Here is a 9,480-nt window from a genome sequence, read left to right as displayed (position 1 = left end):
TCTAAAGGATCATCTAATTTAAATGCATTAATTTCAGCTGCCCAAACATCAATGCAATCGATTTTATATATTTCATGTTCAATTATGTTGGGATATTTCATGGTTTTAAATACACTAAACATCACTTCTTCACCATTGATTCTAAGAGTAAGTAGACATTTTTGCACTTCAATTAAAGCATTACCAGTAGCAAGAAAAGGTCTCCCTAAAATCAAAGGCATTGTCCTATCTTCCTCCATATCCAACACATTAAAGTCAACAGGTATAATAAAATTGCCCACTTTGACTAAAACATCTTCTACTATTCCCCTAGGATATTTATTGCTTCTATCAGCTAATTGTAGGGTAATAGTAGTAGATGTTAGTTCATGCAATCCAAGTTTTTCAAAAATAGAATATGGTAGTATATTTATACTGGCACCTAAATCGCATAAGGTTTTTTCAAATTCAGTAATTCCTATGGTGCAAGGTATAGAAAAACTCCCTTGATCCTTAAGCTTTAGGGGCAATTTATTTTGGAGAATGGCTGAGCACTCTTCATTTAATTTCACCACCTTGCATTCCTCCCATTTCCTTCTATTTAACATCACCTCTTTCAAAAATTTGGCATATTTTGGCATCTGCGATCATACATCAAGAAATGGGATCTTAATATGTATTTTTCTAAACACTTCTAAAAATTTCTCAAATTTCTTATCCAAGTTAGCTTTCAAGACACTTCTAGGGTAGGGAGAGGGAGTTTAATAGCATCTAAATTCAATTTAGGTGTACTCCCTTTGGTTTTATTTTGTGAATCGGCCACTTTAGCTTTCTCATCATCATTCTGGGTCTCGCCAATAGTCTTTCCACTTCTTAGAGCAATGGAATTCACTTGCTCCCTTGTGTTCTTCTCTTTATTGTTAGGCAGTCGTCCCTCTCTTCTTTTTGACAGCATGCTCACAATCAGCCCCACTTTAACTTCTAAGTTCTTAATAGATGCCTCTTGATTTAAGAATCTCCTTTCGTAATCTTGGAATTTTGCTTCAGCAGTATTAATGAACTTATAAATCATGTCCTCCAAATTTCCCTTCTTTTCTTGCGGGGGCAGCTATTATTGGTTGTTATTTCATGAAAAAGTTGAATGACACCTCCACCCTGCGCTGTATATATTCGCATAAGGGTTGAAATTTGTCACGCCACCCTAAGAAACAAAATTAGCACTTTTATGTGAAGCAAAAGGTCTTCCTACCTGACAATTAGAATTTATATGTCCTAATAGGCCACAAAGACCACATGGATTACAAGATGACATATTTATTGCTGCAATACTAAGATTGTCTAATTTTTTATTCAAAATAGCAAGCTAAGCAGATAAAGCTGAAAAAGAATCTAGATGATGCACTTCCCTTTGATCAACTCAGTCATTATTCCATTGGTAGTTATTTGATACCATCTCTTCCACTAGATCATAAGCTTTCTCTAGAGTTTTCCTCATAATCGTGCCTCCTGCAGATGCATAAAAAATGGAACGATTAGATGGAGTAATACCATTATAAAAAGTCCTAATTAGTTTTGATCTAATCCTATCCTATCTCTTATCTAATAATCTCAATCTTCTTTATCTTTCCAGAATGACATTTGAAATTTAAATCTGATAAGACTCTTTGTTTTTGAATTCGAGTTGGGCTTCTGTAATAAATTGGGCTGCTACACGGCTTTTCTGCGAATTGGGCTTCAGTTGTGAGTAGGCTTCTCTATGAATTTGCTTCGAATTTGGGCCCGATTTTATCCTCGATTCAGACTGAATCTGTCAAAACCCAAAATATGAAAGTTGTGTTTTTCTCCCTTATCTTTCCGGTGCATCTTGAATCATCTCAATCTGAGTCCAGATGTGAGAGTTATGCCTAGATTACTAAACGGTGCCGAAACTATGCAAAATCATCCGATTAGCCTTGTTTTTCTCCTGACGCCTTTTTGCTTGCCCTGAATCGAAATACAAGAGTAATGAGTCCATTTAAATGTTAAATAAGTGTAAAGGAATGAATACTTAGGGATAAAAATATGGTAATTTTTATTCACATTAGATCCCCTCACACTTAAACTTTGCCCCTCCTCGGCAAAACAAAATAAAACAAGAACAAACTAACTATTCTACCGATTTTTTTTAAACTCGACTCTCTTTCATCTTTCTTCACAAATATAATAGGTTAACTATTGCAAACCATCAAATCAACACAACCAAGTCATACACGAGTCATTCATCAGTCAATCCAATTTTTGTTACTACAAACCAGGTAGTAAACTATGGAAAACATTTTTATCTCCTTTCTCCCTCTCTATTTTTTTTTCTTTTTTTTTCTTTTTCTCTCCTTGGTGGAAGTGAGTGCATTTTATGCTCCATCTCACTTTTAGGATTACTTGGTCAGTAGATGCATTTTATGTTCCATCCTACTGTTTGAATTGCTGGCTAGTAGGTGCATTTTATGCTCCATCCTACTATTGAATTACTTGTCTGGTGGTGAATTCTATACTCCATCCTACCAAAAATATTCATCCTATTTACTTAAACCTGAATTTAGGTCTAGCTTAACTAGAAATGGTTTCATATTGGTCATGTAATTCTTGATTGTACCTCATTACTAGGTCCACAAGAATTTTCCTAGAATATTGTTTCAATTGATTCTAAAAGAGTTGAGTCTTTTATTTTTTTTTTTTGAACTAAAATAAAATTCTATACTCTCCCCCCCCCCAACACTTAGTCTACATAGTGTCTTCAATGTAAGGTAAAAAGAAAAGGTGGAAATAGCTTAACTATAAAAACAAGAAGATAAAAAAAAGAAAAACAAACTTCCATGTTTTTAATCATAAACCAGACCCTCCATGTCTTGTAGTTGCAACTTCCAATGTTTTCCCCTCTCATCCATCATGGGTGAATTTAAATCAGGAATAGGGGCCTGCACAATAGATGGGAGGAGTTTCATGTGAGCTGGAGGCGTTTCAATGAAAAGTCACAATTGCTTGGTAGAGGTCGGTCCATCCAATGGTAAAAGCTTTCCTTCTCTTTGCTTGAACTCTTCTTGACCGGCCTCCAAATAGTTCAAAAACTCCTTAATTTCTTCATCCAAGAACTGTACACTTTTACAAGAATTGAGAATGCAACTTTCTAAAGGATCACCTAATTTAGATGCATTAATTTCAGCTACCCAAACCTCAATGCAATCGATTTTATATATTTCATGTTCAATTATGTTGGGATATTTCATGGTTTTAAATACATTAAACACCACTTCATCACCATTGATTCTAAGAGTATGTAGACATTTTTGCACTTCAATTAAAGCATTACTAGTAGCAAGAAAAGGTCTCCCTAAAATCAAAGGCATTGTCCTATCTTTCTCCATGTCCAACACAATGAAATCAACAGGTATAATAAAATTGCCCACTTTGACTAAAACATCTTCTACTATTCCCCTAGGATATTTATTACTTCTATCAGCTAATTGCAGGGTAATAGTAGTAGATGTTAGTTCATGCAATCCAAGTTTTTCAAAAATAGAATATGACAGTAGATTTATACTGGCACCTAAATCGCATAAGGCTTTTTCAAATTCAGTAATTCCTATGGTGCAAGGTATAGAAAATCTCCCTTGATCCTTAAGCTTTAGGGGCAATTTATTTTGGAGAATGGCTGAGCACTCATCATTTAACTTCACCATTTTGCATTCCTCCCATTTCCTTCTATTTGACATCACCTCTTTTAAAAATTTGGCATATTTTGGCATCTGTTATCATACATCAAGAAATGGGATCTTAATATGTATTTTTTTAAACACTTCTAAAAATTTTTCAAATTTCTTATCCAAGTTAGCTTTCAAAACACTTTTAGGGTAGGGAGAGGGAGTTTAATAGCATCTAAATTCAATTTAGGTGTACTCCCTTTGGTTTTATTTTGTGAATCGGCAACTTTAGCTTTTTGATCATCATTCTGGGTCTCGCCAATAGTCTTTCCACTTCTTAAAGCAATGGAATTCACTTGCTCCCTTGGGTTCTTCTCTTTATTGTTAAGCAGCCGCCCCTTTCTTCTTTTTGACAGCATGCTCACAATCAGCCCCACTTGAACTTCTAAGTTCTTAATAGACGCCTCTTGATTTAAGAATCTCCTTTTGTAATCTTGGAACTTTGCTTCAGCAGTTTTAATGAACTTATAAATCATGTCCTCCAAATTTCCCTTCTTTTCTTGCAGGGGCAGCTGTTGTTGGTTGTTATTTCATGAAAATTTTGAATGACTTCTCCACCCTGGGCTGTATATATTCGCATAAGGGTTGAAATTTGTCATGCCACCCTGAGAAACAAAATTAGCACTTTTATGTGAAGTAAAAGGTCTTCCTACCTGACAATCAGAATTTATATGTCCTAATTGGCCACAAAGACCACATGGATTACAAGATGACATATTTATTGCTGCAATACTAAGATTGTCTAATTTTTTATTCAAAATAGCAAGCTGAGCAGATAAAGCTGAAAAAGAATCTAGATGATGCACTTCCCTTTGATCAACTCGGTCATTATTCCATTGGTAGTTATTTGATACCATCTCTTCCACTAGATCATAAGCTTTCTCTGGAAATTTCCTCATGATCGTGCCACCTACAGATACATCAATAATGGAGTGATTAGATGGAGTAATACCATTATAAAAAGTTTTAATTTGATGCCAAACTGGTATTCCATGGTGAGAACACTTGCTAAGCATCTCTTTAAATCATTCCCACGCCTCATACAAAGATTCCCTCTCTAATTGAACAAAAGTAGTGATATCATTGATCAATTTTGCTATTTTAGAGGGAGGAAAATACTTAGCCAAAATTTTTTGAGTTAAATCATTCCAAATAGTGATACCTTCTGCAGGGAGTGAGCTAAGCCAATCCTTAGCTTTAGCACATAATGAGAATGGGAAAAACCTAAGCCTAATAGGATCATCGCTAACTCCATTATGGTTGAATATGTTGCATATTTCTAGGAAATTAACAATATGTGCATTAGGATCATCACTTGGCAACCCACTAAACTAAATACTCGTTTGGATAATTTGGATGATCGCAGGCTTGATCTCGAAATTATTGGCTTGGATTGTTGGTTTGCAAATGCTAGAAGAAGCCCCATCAATTATTGGATACGCATATTCCAAAAGGGTTCGATTTGCTTCGCCTGCCATCTGTTCTTCTTTTGGTTCAACCTCTTCAACCGTCTCTCTTTCTTTACTTTTGTTGGCTCTTTGCAGTATGCGAAGGGTTCTTTCTCTCTCAGGATCGAATTCTGCAAGTTCTTCTCCTCTAGTGCGTATCATATACTAAGCGAGAATTTGAATAAATAATGATAAAAAAAACCAAATTAACCAAGGTTAACAAGTTCTAATATTATTTTAGGATTAAATCCCCGACAATGGCGCCAAAAACTTGATAGCTATAATTATATAACCCTAACAAATGCACTAATTATCAAGTAGTATAAAGATATTGTTCCCACGAGGATTGAACAAAATAAGTATTAGAACTATAACCTTCCTTAATTATTTGGACAACCGAATTTTAACAATAGGAACTACTGAAAAGATTGAAAAAGAAAGAATAAATACAAAGGCAATTAATGACAAAACTTGCAACGATCTAGTTGGAAGCGCTAGGACTATTGGTCCATCTAACCCTTCCAATGGATATCAATTTATTAAGATTAACCAAGATAAGTTATTATTTTCATAAGCTGAAGTTTTTCCAAATTTATTTAATATTACCTCTCAGGATATATCAAATCTACCTCTATCAAATAACCCTTCGATCTCTCGACTAGAATTCTCATGATAGAGATGCAGTAAGTTCTATGAAAAACCTATGTCATCAGATGAATCAGGTATATATATATACCATTCAATTCACACTATAAATTATTTAGGCCACTATATGAATTCTTCTCTTGATCCATTCATATTTACCCAATCAATTAAGAGGTGATCAAACTCCTAATCGCATTATGCATAATAACTCATATGCAATATGAAAATAACAATCTTTGACAAATCAGAATAAAAATCAATCCATTGCCATGGTTAGGATTTCCACAGCCTTAGCTACAAATAAATTAATTCATGATAAAGGAAATAAAACTATCAAGGGGTAAGAAAAGCCTCATGATGTCTCCCTTGAAGCTGAGATCTATGAGCTTGTCTTCTCCTTGCCGCTGCCTTCCTCTTTTTCTCCTTCTTGCTTTCCTTCCAAGATGGTTTGGTTGTTGCCTAAAGCTAGTCCGCCACCCCCCCTTTATATAGGTTTAGGAGAAGGGGCTCCCAAAAATAGAAAGTCCTAATTAGTTTTGATCTAATCCTATCCTATCTCTTATCTAATAATTTCAATCTTCTTTATCTTTCCAAAATGACATTTGAAATTTAAATCTGATAAGACTCTTTATTCTTGAATTCGAGTTGAACTTCTTTAATAAATTGGGCTGCTACAAGACTTTTTTATGAATTGGGCTTCAGTTGTGAGTAGGCTTCTCTACAAATTTGCTTCAAATTTGGGTCCGATTTTAGCCTCAATGCAGACCGAATCTGTCAAACCCAAATATGAAAGTTGTGTATTTCTCCCTTATCTTTCTGATGCATCTTGAATCATCTCAATCGGAGTCTAGATATGAGAGTTACACCCAGATTACTAAACGGTGCCGAAACTATGCAAAATCATCCGATTAGCCTTGTTTTTCTCCTGACGCCTTCTTGCTTGCCTTGAACCGAAATACAAGAGTAATGATCCATTTAAATGTTAAATAAGTGTAAAGGAATGAATATTTAGGGATAAAACTATGGTAATTTTTATTCACATCAGATCCCCTCACACTTAAGCTTTGCCCATCCTCGGGCAAGACAAAATAAAACAAGAACAAACTAACTATCCTACCGATGTTTTTAAACTCAACTCTCCTTCATTTTTCTTCACAAATATAACTATTGCAAACCGTTAAATCAACAAAATCAAGTCATACACAACTCATTCATTGGTCAATCCAATTTTTTCTACTACAAACCAGTTAGTAAACTAGGGAAAACATTTTTATCTCCTCTCTCTCTCTCTCTTTTATTTCTTTTTTTTCTCTTTTTTCTTCTTTTTCTCTCCTTGGTGGAAGTGAGTGCATTTTATGCTCCATCTCACTTTTAGGATTACTTGGTCAGTAGGTGCATTTTATGCTCCATCCTACTGTTTGAATTGGTGACTACTAGGTGCATTTTATGCTCCATCCTACTATTGAATTACTTGTCTGGTAGGTGCATTTTTTGCTACATCCTACCAAAAATATTCATCCTATTTACTTAAACCTAAATTTAGGACTAGCTTAACCAGAAATGGCTTTAGATAGGTCATGTACTTCTTAATTGTACCTCATTACCAGGTCAACAAGAATTTTCCCAGAATATTGTTTCAATTGATTCTAAAAGAGTTGAGTTTTTTTTTTTTTTGTGAACAGAAATAAAATCCTATACTCTCCCCCCCCTCCACACACTTAATCTACATATTGTCTTGAATGTAAGATAAAAAGAAAATGTCGAAGTAACTTAACAATAAAAACAAGAAGAGAAAAAAAAAAGAAAAACAAACTTCCATGTTTTTAATCATAAACCGGACTCTCCAGGTCTTGTAATTGCAATGTCCGATGTTTTCCCTCTCGTCCATCATGGGTTGGTTTAAATCAGGAATAAGGGCCTGCACAATAGATGGGAGGAGTTTCATGTGAGCTGGAGGTGTTTCAATGGAAAGTCGCAATTGCTTGGTAGAGGTCGGTCCATCCAATGGTAAAAGTTTTCCTTGTCTTCGCTTAAACTCTTCTTGACCAGCCTCCAAATAGTTCAAAACCTCCTTAATTTATTCATCCAAGAACTGTACACTTTTATAAGAATTAAGAAAGCAGCTTTCTAAAAGATCATCTAATTTAGATGCATTAATTTCAGCTACCCAATCATCAATGCAATTGATTGCATATATATCATGTTCAATTGTGTTGGATATTTTATGGTTTTAAATACATTAAGCACCACTTCTTCACCATTGATTCTAAGAGTAAGTAGACATTTTTGCACTTCAATTAAAACATTACCAGTAGCAAGAAAAGATCTCCCTAAAATCAAAGGCATTGTCCTATCTTCCTCCATATCCAACACAATGAAGTCAGTAGGTATAATAAAATTGCCCACTTTGACTAAAACATCTTCTACTATTCCTCTAGAATATTTAATGCTTCTATCAGCTAATTGTAGGGTAATAGTAGTAGATGTTAGTTCATGTAATCCAAGTTTTTCAAAAATAGAATATGGCATTAGATTTATACTAGCACCTAAATCGCATAAGGCTTTTTCAAATTCAGTAATTCCTATGGTGCAAGGTATAGAAAAACTCCCTGGATCCTTAAGCTTTAGGGGCAATTTATTTTGTAGAATGGCTAAGCACTCTTCATTTAATTTCGCCATCTCGCATTCCTCCCATTTCCTTCTATTTGACATCACCTCTTTCAAGAATTTGGCGTATTTTGGCATAGAAATGGGATCTTAATATGTATTTTTCTAAACACTTCTAAAAATTTCTCAAATTTCTTATCCAAGTTAGCTTCCAAAATAGTTCTAGGGTAGGGAGAGGGAGTTTAATAACATCTAAATTAAATTTAGGTGTACTCCCTTTGGTTTCATTTTGTGAATCGACCACTTTAGCTTTCTGATCATCATTCTGGGTCTCGCCAATAGTCTTTCTACTTCTTAAAGCAATGGAATTCACTTGCTCCCTTGTGTTCTTCTCTTTATTGTCAAGTAGTCATCCCTCTCTTCTTTTTGACAACATGCTCACAATCAGCCCCGTTTGAACTTCTAAGTTCTTAATAGATGCCTCTTGATTTAAGAATCTCTTTTCGTAATCTTGGAACTTAGCTTCAGCAGTATTAATGAACTTATAAATCATGTCCTCCAAATTTCCCTTCTTTTCTTGCGGGGGCAGCTGTTGTTGGTTGTTATTTCATGAAAATTTTGAATGACTCCTCCACCCTGAGCTGTATATATTCGCATAAGGGTTGAAATTTGTCATGCCACCATGAGAAACAAAATTAGCACTTTTATGTGAAGCAAAAGGTCTTCCTACCTGACAATCAGAATTTATATGTCGTAATTGGCCACAAAGACCACATGGATTACAAGATGACATATTTATTGCTGCAATACTAAGACTGTCTAATTTTTTATTCAAAATAGCAAGCTGAGCAGATAAAGCTAAAAAAGAATCTAGATGATGCACTTCCCTTCGATCAACTCGGTCATTATTCCATTGGTACCTATTCGATACCATCTCTTCCACTAGATCATAAGCTTTCTCTGGAGTTTTCCTCATGATCGTGCCTCCTACAGATACATCAATAATGGAGCGATTAGATAGAGTAATACCATTATAAAAAGTTTGAATTTGATGCCAAACTGAT

General features: G+C 34.8%; 1 non-coding gene across 1 annotated transcript; it reads left to right on the top strand.

Moving 5' to 3' along the window:
* Positions 1 to 4,703: 4,703 nt before the first annotated feature.
* On the top strand, positions 4,704 to 4,810 carry LOC148866142 (small nucleolar RNA R71). The gene has a single exon (XR_016112127.1). It is a non-coding gene; the product is annotated as a small nucleolar RNA R71 (small nucleolar RNA).
* Positions 4,811 to 9,480: the final 4,670 nt, after the last annotated feature.

This window comes from Nelumbo lutea, chromosome 3, assembly GCF_056320005.1.
Source record: "Nelumbo lutea isolate HS-2025 chromosome 3, American lotus-T2T, whole genome shotgun sequence".
In the NCBI taxonomy this organism is placed as follows: domain Eukaryota; kingdom Viridiplantae; phylum Streptophyta; class Magnoliopsida; order Proteales; family Nelumbonaceae; genus Nelumbo; species Nelumbo lutea.
The sequence above is the reverse complement of the archived record's forward strand: the minus strand, read 5'-3'. Positions and strand labels throughout refer to the sequence as shown.